The sequence below is a fragment of the Fukomys damarensis genome, unplaced genomic scaffold (genome assembly GCF_012274545.1).
Source record: "Fukomys damarensis isolate Sample0158 unplaced genomic scaffold, DMR_v1.0_HiC HiC_scaffold_13, whole genome shotgun sequence".
In the NCBI taxonomy this organism is placed as follows: domain Eukaryota; kingdom Metazoa; phylum Chordata; class Mammalia; order Rodentia; family Bathyergidae; genus Fukomys; species Fukomys damarensis.
In genome coordinates, this window is record NW_022900925.1 from 21,160,575 (window position 1) to 21,184,124 (window position 23,550).

The 23,550-nt window shown below is 43.5% G+C and overlaps 1 protein-coding gene and 1 long non-coding RNA gene across 3 annotated transcripts in view; both read right to left on the bottom strand.

Annotated features, from left to right (window-relative positions):
* The window catches only part of LOC104875013, a 51,336-nt gene extending 38,519 nt beyond the window's left edge, over positions 1–12,817 (bottom strand). Inside the window, exon 1 of the long non-coding RNA XR_783918.1 lies at positions 12,371–12,817. This is a non-coding gene — a long non-coding RNA (uncharacterized LOC104875013). The remainder of the gene's footprint in view (positions 1–12,370) is intronic.
* Asic2 (acid sensing ion channel subunit 2) overlaps positions 1–23,550 on the bottom strand; it is a 1,045,529-nt gene that overhangs the window by 423,257 nt on the left and 598,722 nt on the right. The window lies entirely within an intron of this gene.

The following is a 23,550-nucleotide window of genomic DNA, read 5'->3' on the forward strand; positions in this document are numbered from 1 at the left end:
GAAGAGTAAAAAGGGAAAAGAAAAAAATGTGAGAGAATGAAAAGATGAAAATAAAGTGTTTGTAGATGGGGAGGGGAGGAGGGGGTGAAGGGAGGGCAGAGGTAAAGGGAAAAAATGAGACTCAAGACTTGTCATGTAGAGGTACAAGATCCCAACAATGAATGTAAATGTACTGTATCCCTAAAATGTACCAATAAACTCAATTGAAGCTGAAAAAAAATATATATATATATACATACTGGGGGTTACAGGAACAATATTAAATTGTATTTCCAGCATCTCTCCTTATATTTTATGTATGTATTTTATATAGTGTATATTAAATATATTTTCTATTTAAAAAAAATCCTCTGGAGATCTTGTTAGAATAGATTCTTGGACCTTTCTTCAAATTTTCTCATGTAGGATGAGGCCTGAGATTCTGCATTTCTAACACACACCCAGGAGACGCTGATGCTGATGTCTGGGGGGTCACATTTTCAGCAGCAGCCTCTAAGCCCTTGCCTGCCCCTTTTTGCTGGATAGTGAGGCCCAGAGTTATGGAGGACTTTTATTTACAAAATGCTTTGGAAAGCAAATGTATCCTTCTCTACCCTGGACCTTGAAGGAATCATGCCCACACGCCCGATCACCCTGCAAGTATCTGTCTGTCCAAGTGAGATAAGTAAACTCACAGAGGGGTTCATAGCACCCACCTGAATCCACTGCGCTTGGTTTCACCTGACTCCACTTCTGCACTGGCCTCTGTTCTCAGTTATATTTGGTTTCTACATCTGACCCGTTAACACTCTTGAATTTGAGCTTCTTGCCTTTCTCCAAGCCTTTTCAGGAAAATGTTCTGCACCTTTTCTTCTTCCTCTCAGAGTGCAACCCATGGCCGGGCATTCTAATGTGCAACAGAGAGAGGACGTTGTCATACCCGACTTGTTAGCCCAGAAAACAACAGGGCTGAGGGTGCTCTCTAGGCCTTTTTTCCAATATTCATTCTGGAAAGGTCTGTACAAGGACTTTGGGTCACATTTGTCTTTTAAATGTTTTTGATTAGCTTCATTTCTGAAAAAAGAAGATATGGTTCACAGGAGCAATTTGTGATTATTAGTGTGAGGAAACTCTTCAAACCCCTTAGGGGAAATTACCTGGACAAGATTGTTGAGGCAGTGGACCCAACCTGGGATTTGCTCCTTCGAAGGAGTCAACTATTGACAGATAATAAGTGTTTTAAAATCTCAGCACAATGGGCTTTGCATTGTGGCCTCTCATTATCCAGAGATACTTGGTTGGCTCCTTTCCTTTGGTCCTGAAGAAAAGTCTTAACCTCACCAGACTAACTTCCAGAATCAACATCCATACACATTCCAAGGAAAATGTACATGCTTTCTTTTTCTTTTCAGAAATTCCTGTCTCTTTCTTTTGGAAACTCCTTTTTTTGTTTGAAAAAATAAAGTTTTTTGTTTTTTTTTTTCTGTACCAAGAAAAGTGCTATAAAAGATGCTGGAAAGGAAGAGATAAATTAGATTTGATCACCTGTGCTCAGACTGTTCACAGGTTATTGGTGAGTGAGACACACTTTGTAAATAGCTTTGCTACAATACCGTGTGTTGTTAGAGAGGTGCCGAGCACAAAGAAAGTACAGAAGAGGGAACGTTGATTTTTGCCTAATGGAAACCAGGAAGCTTTATGGAAAGCTTTTCTCCACAGGAATGGTCAGACTTGGAGCGAATATGCCACAAGAAATAATAGATGGTCATTGGTAGAATGCTAATGCATCGCATCTCTTGGATATCACAGGAAAGATTTTGATAATACTAATTGTACTAGCTACAAATGTGTACTGAATACTTTCTGTATGCTAAGCACGATGTTAAAATGACTTACATGCATTACCCAACTTAATAAAATCCTCCCAGCAAGCCTATGGAAGTCATAATATCTCCCCCTTTTACTGAGGAGGAAACTGAGGCTCATTGAGATTACATAATTTCTTCAGTTGGAATTTGAATGTAGGAGTTTAAGTCAGCCTGTCACTCGTTGAACATCCATCACATAGTGGGCACTCTAAGTAGGTCATCTTTTTGTTTTTAAAACTACCTTAGAAAAGTGGGTGCTACAGCACCATTTCACAGAGAAAGATGGACAGGCCAAGAGGCTAGCTTTGAAAATTTATATAGCCATTAAACAGAGGACTGGGGAATAGATACCAGGTCTGTCTGAACTCCCTAGCTCATCTTCTCTTGACCTTGCAGGATTCTTTTCTCTGAGTTGGATCCTTTAGAGCCTTGAGAAAGCCTGTGCCTTTTGTAGTGAAATGACTACTCCCATTTGCTTAGGGCTAGAAGTGCATGCTTGGAAAAGACAAGAGTCAAGAAAACATGAGATAGGTACACAGAGGCTAGGCGGGAGCTGAGACATTGAGGCCATTTTGGTAATTGACAGATTAATTTGGAGGTGGGGTTTGGGCTGGGGTTTTGGAGTCCAGAAAGTCTGAGTCCTAATCTTGATTTCCAATTTTGGCTTCAGAGCTGTGCGACATTGGGGGTCTAGTTATAGCATCTTTCTTTGCTCAGCTTTCTCAACTGTAAAATGGGACTGCTAAGAGCTTTCCTGCAGGGTTGCCGCCAAGACGAAATGAGTCAGCCTGAAGCACAGTCTGGTCCCCAAGCTGCAATAATCAAAAACTAACATCTTGCTGCCTGTTTACTCCAGCTCCTGCTGGCTTTGATCAAGCTATAGGAAAAAAGAGGCTGCTTTTTCCGAGCAGGAAGACTGTGGTTCCAGCAGGGGGGCTCCAGGGCATGGACTGGCATGGTGGCGGTGGCACAATATCCATCTGTTTGATTCTTTCTCCAGGCTGGAACTCTGGTTTCAGCAGCCTTCATCCAACCACTAAATCCATCTAATTGGTTCGAAAAGCACCGGGTGGATAAACATCCCATCAGCTCACCACTGTAATAATGGCATTGACATTTATGCCTGTGATAAAGGATGCGATGAATGGAGATGGGACTCCAGGTACTCCACCACAACGATGGCCTAGAGAAGACACTGGCTGAGCCTGAAAAATGCCAGTGTGTGTGTGGCGGGGGGAGGAGTGGGGGCGAGCCAGGGAGTGCATCAGGCTGGGACGAACACCATCTGGGGCTCCAGGACTTCATGAAGAGCTCAGACTAAACTAGGAAGTAGCTCAGATCCACCTATGGCATGGAGAAGCTAAACAAATGCCAGAATGCTGTGCTGGGCAAGCTATTTAATCTCTGAGAACCTCTGGCTCTCGTATGATGAGCACGTCATGGTGTTTTGGACACAGTATGAGTGAAAGGAATAAGTCAGCCCTGTTCCTGCCCAGCTTCCAGAGTCCCAGAAACATTGGGTCTTTTTTCCCTCCATGTTTGTCCTTTCTGTTGACTTTCTTTATTGTGAAACCACATTTCCCTTTGTTCCAAAGACCTGTACACACCCATTCACATATCCAGGCAGGCACCCCATCATCTACTCATTCATTAGGACCATTATTTGGCATTTACTCATTAATTATATTCTGGTCACCAAGAATGGGCCAAGCCCTAGCCAGGTACCCACCCTACAAAGATTAATCACACCTTTCTCACACCCTTGCATTGTTCAGAGATAACGGAGGAGGGTTGCATTGTGTCTGACAAAGTCCCAGTAAGAAAGAGATCGCACATGCAGATGAAGACAATTTCATAGGATTTTTTTTTTTTCACAAAGAGACTAATTATAAAGGAAAGGGTAGGGCCAGCAGCAACATGGCACAGAAAGCAAGGGAAGGGACAGATCAAGAAGGAAACTAGCAAAGTACAGTGTTAATAACAAAATACGGCCTGTGTACAGTGGGTCATCAGGTGAGAAGTGGCCATCTTCTGTCAAGGACACAACCAGACCAGGGTCACCTCCCAGGGAGGGAGTGTGACACTGATCTACCTCCCTGGGACCTTCTCGGATGCTTCCCATTGGCTGACCTGGCCAGCAGCTCAAGAGCAAATGAGCGCACTGATTTGGTACAGAAGAAATGTCCAACCTGTGGCCCATGTTATAATAAAAAATATGTCTTAAAAAGATACTTTGTACTTACATAAATCTACTACTTTATGTTTTATAGGAAGCCTAAGACAGTTCCTCTTCACGCAGTGCAGCCCAGGCAAGCCAGGTGCGTATGACCCATGGATCACAATGTGGACATGCCTGCCTCCCAGGGCAGAGGGCAGGTCGGGGAAGAATGGAGGGTAGGTCTGGAGGGGTGAGCATATGATGCTCATTATGCGCACATGTAAAATGTGACTCCAGAATAGTTAAGAATCAAGAGCTAGGGGGCCCTGACAGGTTGGACGTCATTCCCCATAATTCAGTTTCATTCCGCTCCACTCCCAAATACCCAGAGGTGGAATTGATCTCCTTGACACCATGGCTGCCCACCTCTAGTCCTCTTCAGAATAATTTCTTGTCACTTTTCTACCTTGTTCTGTGACTTCCACCATGACTCAGATGCCTACCTTTCCAGGAAGCTCAACATGCCCCCTTCTCCTGAGCTATGCAAAGGGCCAGTTTCCCTTCCCCACCCACCCCCAGCTAGAGACACTATTCCCTTCCTCCTTGCCCTCATAACTCTCAGCTGATCTTAACAGCGTCACCACTGACTTGAATATTAAGAGAGGGATAGAGAAGAAAAATCATACACCCACACATCTGCCACCTGTATTCAATAAATTTTGAAATTTTACCATATATGCTTCAGATCTTTTTAAAGAAAAGAAACAAACCATCTCAGACACAATAAAAGCATCTCTTATATTTCTTCCTCTCCTTGGAACACTATTTTGAAGTTAATGAGTGTTCGCCTCTCCATGTTTTTACACTTTTGCTAGATATCTCTGCCTTAAAAATATACACAATTACCATCATATTATAGCTATCATTTATAGCTTTCTTTTGCACTCAATATTAGGTGAATGTTTTGCTCTTTTGGGTTTGTTGGTTAGACAATTTTAGAGATTCTACTGGTTTCCCTACAATGATGGGGGTCAAGTAATGATGTCTTACTCTTGATTTAAGAAGAGTAGCTTTCACTGAGATTTTATAGGCATCAAAATTGCAGTCATTATCAACTCTTGTTACAGATTCCCATTTCCCTGTATAGCAATATGACTGATCATATTCCTGTAATCTTATTAGGAGAGAAGATAACCTTATCAGAAAAGAAAAAAAGGCAAAGGAGGCTGCTGCCACTGTAGTCTTTACCCTTTAACCTGGGAGGTCTGTCCTACAGTGGAAGTGCTTGCCATTTGACCATCTCTAGCTATCATTCCTAAGTACTAAAACTTTTCTTGCAGTTTTGATTCCTTTCCTGTGTCTTAGCATCATTATAATATTTATTACATTTTCCAGACGCACAGAGGCACTACTTCTCAGTGAGAGAAGCAAGACGGAAAGCATGGAAGGTTATTATTTGGTAATTTTTTACATGAAATATAGAAAAATATGGGTCTATAATCAAATATCACCTAGTCCTGGAGCATCTTTGGCCTTAGACTCAATAGGCTACATGCTTAAATTCATGGCTAAAATTCATGCTTAAATTTAGAACATTCGGCTGATTCTCCAGAAGTCATTCTATTGAGAAATGGACCAGAAAACCTAAGGTAATCTTGCCAAGAGGATTGTTCCTCTTACTACTCTTAAGGATTTTAAGAACACACCACCACAACACACCACATTTATAATCAACATTGTGCTTCTGAGCTGCACCGTGGCAACATATATAGATCTGTTTATTTTATGTGCTGAATATATTGCAACTTATTTTTCCATTTCTTTATTGATGATCATTTAAACTTTTCAATCTTCTGCTATTATCAACAATGCTGTAACAAATAGTCCTTGAGATCATATTAAGACATTTTCTTCAGGATATTATTTGTATATGCAGCCATGCACTGCATAATGATTTTTTAGTCACCTATGAACCATGTATGTGACATTGGTTTCACTAAAGTATAATGGAGCTGAAAAATTCCTATTGCCTAGTGACACTGTAGCTATCGTAAGGTCATAATGCAGTGCGTTACTCACCTATTTATGGTGAGGCTGGTGTAAAAAACCTACTGTGCTTTCAGGTATACAAAGCTGTACCTCATACAGTTACATGCACTACATAACACTAGGTAATACACCGCTATGTTTTTACCGTGTACCACTGTATATTTAGTGTACTATACTTTTAATTGCTATTTCAGAGTGACTCCCTCCACTTGATAAAAAGAGGGAAATGTAAAATAGTCTCAAACAGGTCATTCAGGAGGATTCCAGAAGGCGTTATCTTCATGGGAGGGGACAGCCCCTGTCACCTGACTGCCCCTGAAGATCTCCCAGTGGAATAAGACATGGAGGCACATAACAGTGCTGTGATGATCTTGACCTTGTATAGGCTCAAATGTGTGTATTAGTTTCTAACGAAAAGATTTAATAAGTAAAATATAAAAGGAAAGAAAATTACATTTTCAATGTGAGTTTTCAATAAAATGGAATACTACTCAGTTATAAAGAATGAGAAATTAGATTCATTCATAGGAAAATGGATACATATTGAATATATACTCCTGAGTGAAATAAATAAGTCACACATATGTAAATACCGAATAGTTTCTCTGGTGTGAAAAACTATAATAATACATAAGATCCTAACGAGATAATTGACAATGTGAAATAGGAAGAAAAGGCTAAAGGTATAGGGAAAATGGGAAGGGTAGGGGAAAGGTAATAAGGGAAAAATATATATGAGAAAATGAAAAAATGGAAATAAAGTGTTTGTAAATGGAGAGGGTAGGAGGGGGTGAAGGGAGGGCAGGGACAAGGGGAAAAAATGAGAACCAAGACCTGTCATGTAAAGGTACAAGATCCCAATAATGAATGTAACTGTACTGTATACCTAAAATGTACCAATAAACTCAATGAGGAAAAAAACCCCAAAACAAATGGAAAAAGCTTATAGAATAAAGATACAAGGAAAGAATATTTTCATGCAGTGTGTTTGTATTTGAAGCTAAGTATTATTATAAAAGAATCTTTTTCGAACTCGGGTCCTTGAGCTTGCAAGGCAGGCGGCAGAAACACTGAGCTAAATCTCCCGCCCCCAAGAATCACATTTAAAAAAATGAAAATGTTTTTCAGTTTAAAAAATTACAGTGAGCTAAAGTTAATTTATTATTAAAGAAAGAAAAATACTTTTAAATTAACTGGGTGAAGCCCGGATGTGTACAGTCTGTGAATTCTACAGCAGCAGTTGGTCGTGTCCTTGACCTCACCCTCTCTCACAGACTCATCCACAAATTCTACATCAGTGAGCTTCAGCCTTGGTAAATGCCCCACACAGCTGTGTCGTTGGTTTTTATTTTGTTTGTTTGTTTTTTTTTTTTTGTCTTTTACACCGCATTTTTCTGTATCTTTTGCAGGTTTGGCTATGCTTAGATAACACATGCTTATCATAGAGCTACAGTAGCTCACGATGTTCCGTACAGGTTTGCAGCCTGGGAGCCAGAGGCTATATTGTGCGGCCCAACCCTGCAGAAGGCTCTTTCACCAGATTCGTGTGAGCGCGCGCCATGATGTCCGCACAATGGCGGATCCCTGAACAACTCGTGTCTCAGAGCACATCCCTTTTCGAAAGTGATGCATGACTGTGCTCAGAGTTAGCGTTGCTGAGTGACTCGGTTTATAGCTATCTATGTGTGTAATATGTGCCACATTCCCCTCCAAATCGATCTGTCCACATTCTACCTAGTAATATCTACAGTTCCTATTAGAACTTCATTTTTCAAAATTTCTAGATTTCAAACTTTGGGGCTATATAAATTTGTTGAGATGCTGCACAGTGTGGGAGAAACAGCCCCAAACCAGTGAGAGGAGACTCTAGCCGTGGCTTTTCTCTGCCTAGTTACAGGTCTTGTACGAAGTTGTTCACCTCTCTCAGCCTCTGTGTGCTCATGTTTAAATTGAAGGTGTGGGACTAAAATGTCTCTTAAATTCTTTCCAGCCTTAGCTTTTCTACAGTCTAGGCTTTAATAGAGGCTGAGCAAAGGGATCGAGGAAGCCCACATTCATTCTTGCAGTTCTTTCACTCTTCAGATCCTTATTGTACCCTACTGTATCCTACATCCTGGATATCTTTATAACATGAACAGCATCCTGTCTCATGAACCTCGCACTTGAGTTTGGCAGACCAGTAAATGGAGATGCCCTGGGTCCATGGAATCCTAGACCAGGGGTGGTCAGGAAAGGTTTCCTGGTGGAAATTATACTGTGTCTTAAGGATGAGTGGCATCAGTCAGGGAAATGATTTTCTTCAAGGGAAGTCGTTCCAAGAAAAGAAAGGCCTGGCTGCTGAAGGTGGCTCTGGGCATTTAATGATGGGAGAAATAATCCAGATATCAGTGAGCTTCAGCCTTGGTAAATGCCCCACACAGCTGTGTCGTTGGTTTTTATTTTGTTTGTTTGTTTTTTTTTTTTTGTCTTTTACACCGCATTTTTCTGTATCTTTTGCAGGTTTGGCTATGCTTAGATAACACATGCTTATCATAGAGCTACAGTAGCTCACGATGTTCCGTACAGGTTTGCAGCCTGGGAGCCAGAGGCTATATTGTGCGGCCCAACCCTGCAGAAGGCTCTTTCACCATATTCGTGTGAGCGCGCGCCATGATGTCCGCACAATGGCGGATCCCTGAACAACTCGTGTCTCAGAGCACATCCCTTTTCGAAAGTGATGCATGACTGTGCTCAGAGTTAGCGTTGCTGAGTGACTCGGTTTATAGCTATCTATGTGTGTAATATGTGCCACATTCCCCTCCAAATCGATCTGTCCACATTCTACCTAGTAATATCTACAGTTCCTATTAGAACTTCATTTTTCAAAATTTCTAGATTTCAAACTTTGGGGCTATATAAATTTGTTGAGATGCTGCACAGTGTGGGAGAAACAGCCCCAAACCAGTGAGAGGAGACTCTAGCCGTGGCTTTTCTCTGCCTAGTTACAGGTCTTGTACGAAGTTGTTCACCTCTCTCAGCCTCTGTGTGCTCATGTTTAAATTGAAGGTGTGGGACTAAAATGTCTCTTAAATTCTTTCCAGCCTTAGCTTTTCTACAGTCTAGGCTTTAATAGAGGCTGAGCAAAGGGATCGAGGAAGCCCACATTCATTCTTGCAGTTCTTTCACTCTTCAGATCCTTATTGTACCCTACTGTATCCTACATCCTGGATATCTTTATAACATGAACAGCATCCTGTCTCATGAACCTCGCACTTGAGTTTGGCAGACCAGTAAATGGAGATGCCCTGGGTCCATGGAATCCTAGACCAGGGGTGGTCAGGAAAGGTTTCCTGGTGGAAATTATACTGTGTCTTAAGGATGAGTGGCATCAGTCAGGGAAATGATTTTCTTCAAGGGAAGTCGTTCCAAGAAAAGAAAGGCCTGGCTGCTGAAGGTGGCTCTGGGCATTTAATGATGGGAGAAATAATCCAGATTGTTTCTGTTGCTAAGAAGGTTTGGAAGAGTGGCCTGAGGTGATCATGGAAAAGCAGGCAGAGACCAAACTGTACATGACTCTGTGCTTCAAAATCTTGACGTTTCTCCTAATATCACTCCAAATCTTTCACCAGATCCCTACTGACCCAAGGAAAATAGGTGGTTTATTACGAGGTGAGAGCTGAGATTCAGTGGTGCAGCTGGCTGAGCTGAGCAACATTATTTTGTCAGATAACACTTATGGCAGAGAATCACAGTCCAGGGAGCTTCAGGCAGAAATTCTTGGATGTAGGGAGAGCCTTTCCCCATTCTGGGACTCCAAGATATAAGAAGAGAACCAGCGAGCAGCTGGTTGCACGGCAGTTGAAAGTTTCCTGGGCCCCTTAGGAGAAGACTTTTCACATATCCCCATGGAAGCATAGAGGTTGGTGGGACTTAAGGGCCATCTGGATAGCCCAAGTTTAATGTCTATCCCTTCACTTCCCACTTTGGGTAGTATCACACTTGGACTTCTGTTCTTAGACTCCAGCAGTAACAAAGAAGTATCTGCTCAGGCTGAAGGTGGTGGATACAGGCCACCTCTGCCTGCTCTCACCAGTGTGAGTGTAAAAGGGGACTCACTGGAAAGACTTCCCAAGAGCTGCATGCCTTATTTGAAGTTTCCCTTGAGTCCTTCAGGGGAGGAAGGTAGGGTCTGCCAGGCTCTGCTGTCTTCAAAACCAGTCTGGCTCTAGAGTCTTTAGGGAGTGGCATTTTACCAAAGTCCAGAAAATCTCAGCACGGGAGAGCCAGAAAGAGTAGTACAGCTCCCTAGTCTTAGCACCTTGGGTTCTGATAGGGAGACAGAGGCCCAGAGAGGACTTGGCTTGTCCACAGTTGCACAATCAGTTGGCAGGGTTGGGAGGTGTGGGTTTTTTTTTTTTTTTTTAATCAGAATTAGAATCTTGTGCTTCTACTTTGTGTCCCTAGCTGCTTCTGCTAAGTAAAATTCTTCTGAAAGTTAATCTCAACCCCTTAATGAAACATGGCTTTTTTCTTTCAGAAGAAAACTTCACGAGCAGTTCGAATTTCAAAGTAATGCTGTTAGGAAGTACATGGATGGGCTGCTGTTCTACCGGGAGATTCTAAAATCACATTTCCAGCTGTTCCTAAATGTGTTAAGGGAAAGTGAAATTTAAGGAAAAGGAGAATGGAAAGACCAATTGATAGGATTTGGTGGTGCTAGGAGAATGTTCTGAATTTGGCCTTCTGGCTCTACATGGTTCCAGTCTCTGAGGATGTTTGCCAGACCTTGTTTGGACTCAGTGAGGGAGAAAGACATTGTTTGGCTTGAAGTTGAAAATGTTCAGCTGTGTTTCTTTACTGTGTTCTCAGGAATTAAAGATTGGAGGGAGCACTGGATGGAGGGTGTTCCTCCACCCTGGGATCTTCTGGGGTGCTTCATAGGGGCCAAAATGTCCACAGAGACCATGTGGTTTGAGCCCTGGGAATAGCTCATGCTGAGGCTTGCCTGCCAAGATGCATGTGTTTATTCAATCCCCCCTAGGATGTTGATCAGACTGTGATCAGATCTTCCTGAGGGCCAAGGATCTTCCCTCCTTAGCTTTCACTGTTGCACAGCTCTGTGCTTTCAGTCTCCAATCTAGCCTCTCCCTGTGGGTCTCCTTTTCCAATTTTAACACTGGGCACTCTACCTCCTAGTTCATGGAAGCAACTCCTTCGTAGCTCCAGCCTCCATACCAAATGTTGCCTTTGCTTTAATATGTTCAATAATGGGATTACCTCTCCTCATGTCCCTGCTTCTCATGGAAAATGCCTTACTTTCATACCCAGAATCTCAGGACCCCAAGTAAATGCTGTGCTCTCCTCACTTAACCAGTCTTTTCTAGACCATGAGTGTAACTGTCCCTAAAACAAGTCTCAATCCTTCAAGGCACATTTTTTAACTCATTCAACAAATATTTGCTGGGGATCATTTTGTGCCAGTTACTCTGCCAGGACTGAGGATATAAGAAAAAAATATCCTGGTTCCTGCCTCATCAAGTTTTCTGTCTAATGAGAGAGGCACACATTAAATAAGGACATACACACACACACACACACACACACACGCACACGGAATGGTGAAAACATGGTAGCATATCCCTGTAATTCTAGCTACTTAAAAGACTGAGCCAGGAGAATTACAAGGTTGAGTCCAGCCTGGGCAAATTAGAACCTATCTCAAAATAAAATTTGAGAAAAGGTCTGGAGGTGGTAGAGGGTCTCAGTGATAGAGCATCCTTGGGTTCAAGCCCCAGCACCACAAAACAAAAAACAAACAAACAGAAACAACAGGGTGCTGTGAGTGACAGTAACATGAGGGATTCATTTGGATGGGTTGGGGCTAAAGTGTTCGGGGAGGAGGTGACAGTTCCTATGGTGACCTGAAGGATTGGATGGAACCACACAGGAAAAGAGATTGAGGCGGAGCCTCTCGAGGGGCAGAATGTATGGAGGCAGAATGTGAAAGTCATTGTAAGGCAGAAACTGGGAAAAGTCCATAATGCCTGTCCGTAAAGTGGTTAGAAGGTAGAAATAAAGAAGCCAGGAAGCGAGAGATGGGATTGGAGAGGGACGCTGGAGGCAGTCCATATCTTTTAAGGAAGAGTGAGGAGCTGGACTCTTTCTAAGTCCAAGGGGAAAAGAGGAGCACTGACCGCTTCCCTGCTTCCTGTAAAGCCCCACCTGCTCCTGTCACCTGAGACGGTGTTTGGTCATCTGATTCAGTCTGACCCTCTGCCCAGCCACCCTCCTGAAGGGCTGTAGAAACAGTCAATTCTGAAGTCTTCCTTCCACTTACCCGAGCCTCTGCTTCCAGGACCAGACCTTGAACTCCCCCAGGATCCATCGGTGACATCTGACCCCCACACCTTCTTCTGTCCTACTGAAGTGTAATTCCTTCCCCCCAGCTCCTCTCTTCGTTGTTCTTCCAAGTTTGCTCTTTTACCTCCTTAAGACCCTCTGCTCTTCACCACTCAGTTGTCCTTTGCTACCCAGTTTTGCATTCTCCCCTCTCTAGGGCTGAGTTTACTAGCCCATCACATCAACCCAGACTTTCCTTGCCGTTATTATCTCCCTTGCGCCTGCCCTGCAAAATCCCAACCCTGCATGCTTGGAGTCCTTTCCATCTTGTCTTGTGTCTGTGTTGATAAGAGGACACGTGGCAGGCATATTCCTTTGTGACCTCACAATTTCTGAAAAAACCTAAAATATTGCCTGTTTAGGGATTGCCCTGGCCATCACTTTTTGTTTTGCTTTCTTGTCCTTCCTTGTGATCATTTAAAATCTTTATAACTCTCTCCCTAACTTCCCCTTCTTAACCCCCTACCCAAATTTCACAAGGTGACCCGATTTTCTAGTCTGCAGTGAAAATAAAAGCCATTGGATAGAAACTTTCTTTCTTGACAACGTTGCCCAAAACCTACAGATTAACCTGTGTGGGGGCTGTTTTCCTCTTTCTTCTGTGCTGACCAGGGCTCTGGTGCTCTGTATCCTAACATCTTCCCCTGAGAGGAGACTGTGAAGGCAGAGTCCACAAATCTTTGTCTTTTGCTCTGTCCCCAGTGCCTAAAACAGTATGAGCACATAAAAGGTGTCTGAGAAACATTTGTTGAATGATTTCTCTCTTCTCTTCCTTCATCCTCTACCCCTCTTTTGATTCACTTTCCTAGCTGTTGCACCTGCTCGAGGCTTTTTCCTTCATTTAAAACAAAAACCAAACCAAACCACAACAGAAACCTTTTGACCCAGTGCTCCTACCCCGCTGGCTATAGCTCTGTTCCTATCTCTGCTCCCCAGCATGTGCTTGAAGGAGTTGCTCGAGCCCCATCACCACTGCACCCTCATCCGTTCACTCCTCCACTCCTTCCCTTGGCTCTGCCCCTCCGAGGCAATTGCTCTTTCGGAGGACCCCAGTTTTTCTAAGAACAGTGCACATTGTGTATGCTTCAGAATAGCTGACTTGTTGGCAGTGGTTGACCCTGTCTGCCTCTCTTTTCTTTGGAGATGCTCTTCTGCCTTCCGTGCTCTGTTCTTCCCAATGCAGATTCCCCCTCTAATCTACCCTATCCTCCAGCCAGCCAGATCTCCCAGATCAAGTTGGGTCATATCACTCTCCCTCAGGCCTCTAGGGTGGCCTGGTTTTCCCCTGGATGATGTCTAAATCCTTTGCATGAGGTGGTAGAGACTCAGCCTGTTGGGCCTGTTCATGAGCAACTCTGAGGCCTCATCTTGAGAACTGTGTGCTCCAATCTACTAGGATGTGATACGTTCTCTAGCCTCTAGACTTTGCCATATTGTCGCCTCTGGTTTTCTGACCATCTGTCATTTTGTTCCTCACAACTCACATAAGCAACCCTAAGTCAACCCTAGGTGTTTCAGGTCTTCTGTTGTCCAGGCCTAATCTCATTATGCCTGGATTGATTTGCACTTCTAATCCTCTGACAACTCTTAGTTACTTCTCAGGTTCTTGGGAAGTATTCCAAGGCGTGTATAGTGCATTCATTCGTCTTCGCATCTCATGTTCTCAGTGATCCCGTGAGGCAGGAATATCCACGGTTAGTTCCATTTCACAGACAAGAAAACCGAGGGGTGGAGTTTCAAGGTCACACCTTCAGCAAATGCCGGATCTAGGACTTGAAGCCGGGTTAGCTTACTTGTAACCCTACTGAGTCCTTGTCCTCAATCCTGGATGCATGTGTCCTCACACTTCCAGTGCCAGCTGCATAGAGTAGTACACCATGTGCAACAGCTCAGCCTTGGTGAGTGTCCTGAGCTGAGACCACAGCTCTGAGAAGGCTGCTTGCCAGCCTGTCCTTAGATACACCTGCTTAGAGAAATGCCTGGTGAGGGTTGCCAGGGAACAGATGGCAGGGATATACTACAGTGAAGGCTCCTCGTTACTTAAGATGAAATGCTTTCTTTTCCATGACTCTATTTCCCCAGTGAATGGTGGATCATCTGTGGATATCACTAAAATTAAGTGTTTAGGAAGGACTGAGGTGAAGGAGGTGGGAGACTGGAAAAATGGCAAAGAGTTGGAAGTGGGCAGGGAGTCCTCAGTCTGAAGGAAGACCTGTCAGAGGAAAAAAGCTACTGCTGAGTGTGCAGGAGGTGCCCTCACGCCACACACATCCACAAGGCCTCCCACTGACTCCAGCCCAAGTCACTCCCTCCTGTCCCTGATTAATAAAACCAGCGTCACTGTCCCTGGCATGTTGCAAACCTTGGCGTGGGTGCCATCAAGCTCACCATCTGCTTTTAATCAGTTTTTCTCTGCCCCTTTGATTGTAGCTTTGCTTGAGCCTCTCCTGATGGGTCCCCTGATGCAGCTACACATCTGGGCTGCCTCCAAAGGAGGTGGAGAACATCACCTGAAGATGATCTGAGAGTGGGCTCTGTCCTTGGACAAGGTCACTGAGTATTTTTGTGTTTGTAAAGAAGGAAAGGAGGCAGGACACCAGGGCTCTATCTTGGCAAGTGAAATGAGCCTTCTTTTCACTGTGGGTTCTTCTTTTCTGGGCAAGTTCATATAGTTACTAAACGACGCTGAGTCTCTCTTGCCTGTCCTGCACAAGGATTGGGATTATAGGATTTTATTGTCTCTGAAGCCTTAGTTACTTTTGCTGTTGCTGAGGTAAAATAGCTGACACCCACAGTTAAAGGGGAAAAGGTTTGTGCAGCTCATAGTTTGTAGAGGTGTCAGTTTATAATTGGATGGCTCCAAGGCAGGGTGCCATCTTAGAGGAGAAACAGTTTATGGTAGGTAGAAGGTGGCAAAGCAAAAAAAAAGCAAGAGAGGACCTTATTTCTTTTTATCCCTTATATCTTATTCAAGCTACTTAGGGCAGGGAGTACTCACCCTTAATCCTAGTGCCCTTGATCCTAACATTGCATTATGAATCTATTCCAGCATCACACTAGATACAGCCACCTCTGCAAAAGCCCCACCTATGACCTCATGAGGCTAAACCTGAAGTCAGGAGTTATATGAAAATATGTATTAATTTCATTTTCCAGGGCTATAACCTATGGTGCTAGCATTTGATGACTATTCATGTTTCATCTTAATGAGTTTTACACTTGAGGCTGGCAAGAAATAGGCAGGTGTGGTAAGTAGAATAATAAATTCCAAGATTTCCACATCCTAATCCATACTTTATATGACAAAAGGAGCCTTAAAGATATGATTAAACTAAGGATTTGGAGATAGAGAAAAGAGCCTGGATTATCCAGGTGGGACCAGGAATTATTTTAAAACAGAGATCAGAGAGAAGATGTGAGGATCAAAGCAGAGTTGAGGCAGTGAGCTGGGATACAAGTAGCCGGTAGAAATTTGGAAATGTAGAAATCAGATTTTTCCAGAATTCCAGAATGAGCCAGTCTTGACTTTAGTCCAGTGAATCTAGTATTAGACTTTTGATTGCCAGCACTCTAAGAGAATAGATTTGTGTTAAGTCATTAAGGTTATGGTAATTCATTATCGCACTAATGGAAACTAATATGGAAGGATTGATTTTATCTCTGAACGAAAAGAACACTTGGAGACATGTAGCAAGGCTACCCTGTCCAAAACTCTACTCTGGGAGACCTTCTGTTTAGAAACATTCCTTTGGGCTGGGGTGGTAACATCTCCACTGAAATGCACTCACCTCCATAACAGCACTGGACAATAGAAATATGACAAAACTTAGGTCACCAACAGAAATATAACAATATCGAAGTCAAAACATGTTACAAAGGTAATTTCAAAATTTCTGATAGCCACACTAAAAAGACTGAAAGGTAAAAATCATTTTAATAATGTATTTTATTCAACTCAATATATCCAAAATGTTTCCAAAATGTTACCATTTGATCTAATTACCAATATAAAAGATACGGTGGTATTTACATTCTTTTTCTTTTCTTTTTTTGGATTATCTTTAAAATCAAGTGTATTTTTCATTTACAGAGCATCTCAGGTTAGACCAGTCATACAATGCTACTATTTGATCTCAGGTCCAATCAGCACAGCTCTTAAAGGTTAAGACTGTCAACTTCTAAGAGTGGATCAGTTCATCCAACTCTTCCTAACTGACCTCGAGTGGACAAAGGCCTTCGGGAGGCAACACCGTGGAAAGTCTGTAAAGTACACAGGACTCTGTTACAAATGGTCACCCCAGGTCAGGGCAATGGCTAGTGAGGAGTAGGGCTAGAATCCAGTGGTGCTGGCACAAAAATGAAACAGCAAAGCTGGGCACGATGATGAAGCTCCACCAGACACACTGTTCTCTAATTTGCTTTCCATCCTCCTGGTAATGTACAGAATTAGGAAGCTCCAAATTCTTTCATAGCCTTCAAGTGGCTAACCTTAAGTGACAGCAGGCCAATAAATTATGAAATGTGCACTCATGCTTTTCTGTGGGTCATTTCACCTTTGGTTTAGCAAACTATCTGAGTTTCCTGTCTGCTCCAAGAGCTCATTGAGGGGGCTCCACCTCCCCAGTGCTACGTCCTTTGCTGCTTCTCAGCATCCTCATAATCTCAAAGACTTCTTCTGATGTCCTCTGGAGATCAATTAGGAACCACAGAGCTCAGGAGCATGGGAGTTATTTTGGAATTCAGCTTGGAATACCTGACCCAGAGCAGAGTAGATGGAAGGGCCTGGTCCCTAGATAACGTAAGTTCATAGCTCATAATAAATGGCTGAAATGACCTGGCTTCAGCCTTCCAAGGTCAAACTCCAGAGCTGGCCCTGCTCTATCCAGTTCATTGTTCTGGGTGTGTCTAGCTTTGTCCTCCTCTTGCTTTTTATCGTTGTCACCCTGCCCCTGGCTCACTGCTATGCAGATGGCTCATCTCACCTGCCAGACCACAGCTGTCTCTTCTTTCCCTTCCTATCTTGCTGTAGTTTCCACTGATACAGACTGATTCCTGTCCACTGCACCCTAGACTCTCTCTCTCTCTGCCTCTCTCTCTCTCTCTCTCATTGTCTCTGCCCCCTCATCCTGATCCAAAAAGCCTCCGATGTGATGTAATAAAGATAACAGTTGACACTTGACTAGTTTTGACATCTGCTAGGCAATATTTTTAATGGTTTTCCCATAATAACTCTAGATATGGTAATTTTCATGATCTCTATTTTATCATAGGTAACACTGAAGTAGAGTGAAGTTAAGGTCACACAAACCATTGTGAGAGTCAGCTTTGAATCCAGGTAGTCAGACTAGAGTTCGTGAAATATGACATCAAACTGCTCTCCTCATATTGTCCCATTGAGCCTGACCCAGTCTTAGCACATGGTTTGAGCTGCATAGAAACTGGTTGAAGGAAAAAAAAAGCAGGAATCTTTTCTATGGCTGTGATTCCCAGTGTTAAAATTCTTCGGCAGTTTGACAAAAAGGCCTCACTGAATTCATCTGAGGGCACAGGGAATGGGGAGAGTACACCTGTCTCCGTCCTCTAAGGTGACAGCTCATCTCTCATAAGAGTTTTGCTTTGGTGGAGACACAAGCAGTGAGAAGAGCTCCCTGAGTGACCTGTGGACCCTGGACATGGATTTCTCAGGGTTCTGAGCATTGGCCCAGGACTGGATAAGGGATTGATGCTGTCCTGCCCACTCCTCACTGCCTGACCACGTCTCCTCACAGTCAGGTCTTGGGACCTTGCTCTGTAGTCAGGAGGAGCCTGCTGAAGGGGAAAGGCTGGGCTGCACTGAGTTCTATCCTCGAGGGAGGGTAGGTGTCTGGGGTAGGAGGGTGGCAGTCCCAGTCCATTCAAGGCAGAGGTATGGTAGGACAGAGATGAGTATAAAGGCCAGCTTTAAAAACCACCCATTGCTGTGAGAGGGATTCTTTTATTTTTATTCCTATGAGATTTTTAAAGAAACCATCTGATGTGATATCGTGAGGTTTCCTTTGACAGCCACTTTCTGACAAGTATTTCGGGCAAAGAAGAATTCATTTTTACCTGGGGCTAAGGAAGAAGAGAGTTTTAAAAACTAAGCACTAGGTCATGCAGTGTTTTTATTGTGCTAAATAGGTTAAATTCACGACTTTCCACTAGGCTTTCTAAGTCCTCCAGTAATCACCTCTCCATTGTCACCTCCCACTATGCCCCAGCAAGGTGACTGGGAAAGCCAGAGCCAGGAGGAACCCTTAATTAATACTGATAAAACCAGGGCTCAGAGAGGTTAAGAAATATGTGCAGGATCATATTGGCTTTGGAGTCAGAGGGCCTGATTCCAATCTTAGCTTTTTCACTTATGAGCCATGTGACCTAGTACAGTGACAACTTCTCTAAGCTTTGGCTTCTTTGTTTGTAAAAATAAGGACAATAATAGTCGCTCCCACAGGGTTGAGAGCAATAAATGAGAAAATGCATCTATTTCTCTGTGGAGCTTAGCTATGAGTTAGAAAGCTATACATTGATTTACAAAGTAAGAAGCAGTGTAGGAATCTTAGTCACTGGCCAATCACCTTTCTGGCCTCTCTCTGCACTATCTTGTCTCTGCCATGGCTCCACTTCAGAGAGACTGGTCCCCTAATTATGAATTTCTTTGCTTCCACACCTTTCCACATACCATCCCCTCATCTGGGGAAATTCATTTCTTCTTTGTCAGTTGACTAATTTTGTAAAAACATGCTGAAAATCACAATGTGCATATTTTTTGTTATTAGCATTCACATCCGGGCCAACTCTATCGAGTTCAGGAAAAGGTTCTTCTTTTTTTAAAAGTCCAGAAATGTATTTATTTTAATGCATTTTACTTGCAGGGTTTAAAGTGTGTTTACTTTGGTATTTGTGCTCCTTAAAGCCAACTTGGGTGAATATATAGTTGGATTTTATTTTAATTTCTCATTGTGCTTAAAATACACATAACATAAAACATTTCCATGTTAACCATTTTAAAGAGTGTGCTAAAGGATTCTTCCATAAAGAAACCTTGCATAACCTTACCACACCCCTAAAACTTGTCTCCCATCTCACCTGAAACATTTAGCTCAGGCCAGCTCCACCTGCCTGCAGTAAGGAGTCCTGGGCACGCAGACCTCCTCAGAGTGAATGGCCCAGACCTTCCAGCTTTGCTCTTAATCCTGGAGATGTGTACTGCCCCTGTAGTGGTATGATCTTAGTACAGAGTTGGCCTTTCTGATGTGGGGTTTTCTGGGGTCTTCTGCTGCATTGCTTCAGGCTTTTCACTTTGGATTTGTCTGGGAAAGCCCTCTGTCTGGTCTGACCTATACACCTATCTCAGCCCCAGCCCTTGACTGATCCCTTTGGCCATTGTGTTCCCACCCGTCTGCTTACAAATTCCCTGTCCTTCCAAATCTGGTCTACTGTCTGTTTCTGTGAATAAAGTTTTATTAGAACACAATCATACCTGTTCATTTACATATCATTTATGACCACTTTTAAGCAGTGTGGCTGGGTAGATTTTATGGCCTTCAAAGCCCAAACCTTTTACTTTCTGGTCCTTTTCAGAAACAGTCACTGAGGCATAAATGTTCACACATTGTTAGTCTCTCTGGTTGTAATAATTAGTGGCTATCAAATATAGTACTTTACTGAGTGGCCTGTGACTTTTTAACTCAACATTTTAACTCAATGTGGTTAGATACATTTGTGAGTAGAGAGATACTTTGTGTTTCTATTGAATTATTTCCTTGTGAAAAATTCCCACACAGGGTCATAAATCAAGTCATCTGGCATGGTCACCAGCAAGGGTGAAAATTCTGTCCATGTTATTGTGTTTGTCTTGGTTGTTTTAGAAATTGACCTTCCACCTGGATCCAGGCTCTCTTTGAAATTCCGTTCTAGGGAAGCTTTCTGCTTACTACACTGGAGGTGACCAGCCCAGCATCTCCTGTATTCCTCCTCTTCCAAGCTTTGGCCCAATTCCCACTTCTATTTCTCCAGTCCTCTTCTGCCAGCCCCACTGTCTGCTGTGGTTCTTGTTTCTCTGCTCATCTCTCATTTCAAATTCCCATGCCCTCAAAGGCATCAAACGTTGAAAATAGATCTCTCAGTGAACAATGAAGAAGGGCTCAGCCTAGAAGCCCAGCAAATAATGGGGAGCAGTCCATCCCAGCTTCTCTCCCTGTGCTGTGGGGTCTAACACAGAGTTGGGTGCCCAGTTCCAAGGGCTGCTTGTCAAGAGGATTTTTGAATGCCTGCCTTTGGCCCTGCCTATAACTCATTTCCATGTTTTCTGTATCCTCTGGCACTTCAGAAACTTTCCACATATTGTCTTCTGATTTACTGCATGCATAGACTATTTCTATGGGTGAGTGGCTAATAAAAAAGGAAAAACTCTAAAAAAGGATTTTTGCTGAACACTGCTTGCCAATGAGTTTCTTCAACTGCAGCATTAGGAACATGTGCAATTACTTACATCGACATAGTAATTTGGACCCTTGGAGAAGCTGAGTTATTCTGGGAGGCCTGGTCCCAGTAGCTTAGCGCTGTTGGCCAGAAGATCTCTTGTTTCCTAGTGACTAATGGACAGCCTCTCTCTGGGAAGCCTGGCAGGAACCCAGAGGCTGCAGGGACCCCATCAGATACCTTGCAGGCATCTCCACTGTCCTCTACTTGCACTACCACAAGAGAAAATGCAAGTGACACTACAAATAACAGTTAAAGAGCCTTTGCTCATTACAAATGTTTTCCTTAGGATGAGCTTATACTTTCTCCTGTTGGCCCTAATTTTGCCTTCCAGGAAAAGGCTGAGCATGTCTGATCTGTATTTTTATAGCAGTTTTCCAGATACTAAAGGATTAAGGTCTTTCCTCCCCACAATCTTTCCCTTGAAGCCCGAACAGCTCCAATTCCTTTAACCACTTTGCTTTTGCCACTAGCTGTAGATCTCTTGTCTATGGGCATTGCAGCTGGCTAAAATATGCAATACTGGTAACATAACAACCACATGTTCGAAGTGTGCATGACCCAGCAGGGTCTGAGTGCTGTGCAACCTGGAACTCCATCAGTCTTTACAGCCATCCTGAGGGGATGGCTGCTACTGTTCCCACTTTTCATATGAAAAACTAAGCATGGAGCATGATAATTAGACTAAAGTTGAGGACTGGCACAGCTATGAACTAAATGTAGAAACTTCATTGAGAGATTTAGCTTCACTTTCTTCATCTGGGAGCAATTAGCCCCATATCACAGAGCTGTGACACTCAGGAGGGGTTCTGGGGGTGGGGGCATGGTCAAGGACTTGGGCTTGCTTCTAACAGTGCTGGTAAGGTGGGTGCTGGGGTTACAGTGTGTACCTTACCAGCCATGGATACATATTGTACTGTCTGTGACCCACACATAGGTGTAGCAGTGAACTAGCCTCAGCCCCTTTGCCACAGCTGTCAGCTCTTGCAGGAGAGGGTGGTTGTTGGAGTGGGGCAGAGCTGCCCAGTAACTGCTAAATGCCCTTCTCTCCCAATGTGTGGCCTATGTGGATGCGAAGGGTCCCCCTGAAGCACTCCCTTTGGAGTGGCAGAGGATTCTAGTCACAGGCAACTGAAATCCCCCTGGAATTTTAGGCTCTTCTTATGTTTAAACTATCATTGACCCAGTTTTCCAAATGAGCGGTTACAGAAAACAAACTGCTAATTTAGCAGCTACTGCCTTTTCTAAACAAACACTCGAGAGGCATTATATACATGGTACAGCATTGGAGGAGACACATGTAGCCACTGTGCATAGCAAATAAAGGGGGTTCTGTCTCTCAGGATTCCCAGGGGCATGCTGGGCGCATGCCAAAGGTGGGGCTGCCTATCCGTGGGTTCATCTTGATTCTTGACTTGCGCGGGGCTATCTGATCTCCGTCGAATTTCTTATCCTTCTTGTTAAATATGTAAAAACATGGTTCCCAAACTTTCAGCATTTCATTTTGAGATAATGCTGTTGTGTGAAACACTAGAGAGAGATCCAGGACAACTTTCATCCATTTTCCCCCATTGCATCCCCTCCATCTTGCAAAACACATTCTCACAACCAGCAAATGACTTCATTGTTGGTACTTTTTGACCTTCTGCAGCCTTTGTAGCTTTTCTTTTCTGCTCGAACTTCCCTTTCCTCTTTTCTGTCATTCTTCCCTGTGCCTTTCAGCCCTTCACCAGCTCTTTTCCTCTTCCATTTTTCTCCTTTTTTTATGGTCCTTTCTGCAAGCCTCATCAGATGCAGTGTTCTGGTTAAGCTCTCGTTTTAGCTCTGTTCCTTGGAAGACTTCAGAATGGGTCTGCTCCTGCCTTGCTGGAAGTCTATCACCATCCCTCAAATGACATCGTCCCCACCTGACATTCTATGCGGGCCTTAGCTAGAGAAACACTTCCAAGTTGATTGCATTCAGAGCCCACAAAACTCAAGGGGGACCAGTAGTTCCAACATTGGGGCTTACCCATATCATTTATGTCAGCACCATCTACCCAAAAGTACCCCATATACTGTTCTCCTATCCTATTCACTACCCACTGTGGAAACTATTAGATGTAGATGCTCTTCTTGCAGGTGGGAGACTGTTAACAGCCTACTTGGTTCCATTTTCTCTTATAGTTTTGGAAGCTCAAGCTCTGAAGGGAAGAGTGTCTAGATTCAGAGATAGCTCAGGAAATGGAGAGCTGGGGCCAGGAGCTAGCTCTCGGATTCCTCACCCCATGTCCTCTCTGTCACCGGACACCTGCTGCCCTTCCTGGTCTGCACAGGGTAGCGGAGCCCAAGCCCATAGAGTTGGATACCTGAGAAATGTCAACACCATCTTTTGAGCACCTGTCTTGTTGGGTGTCAGAAGGAAAGTCTTGGCCCTGTGTTTTCTTGTGTTTAATTTCCTTCTGTTTCATGGAAACGAAGTGACTTCTGATGAGGGATTATTAAACATTGACACCTCTATCTCATCTGGCATGTTTCCATGGTGAAAGACTGTGCCACACGTGGAGTGGGGCCTGAGGATTCCACACCCTTAGACACAGTGCCCTTGCTTGAGTCACTTTCTCTCTGAGCATCATT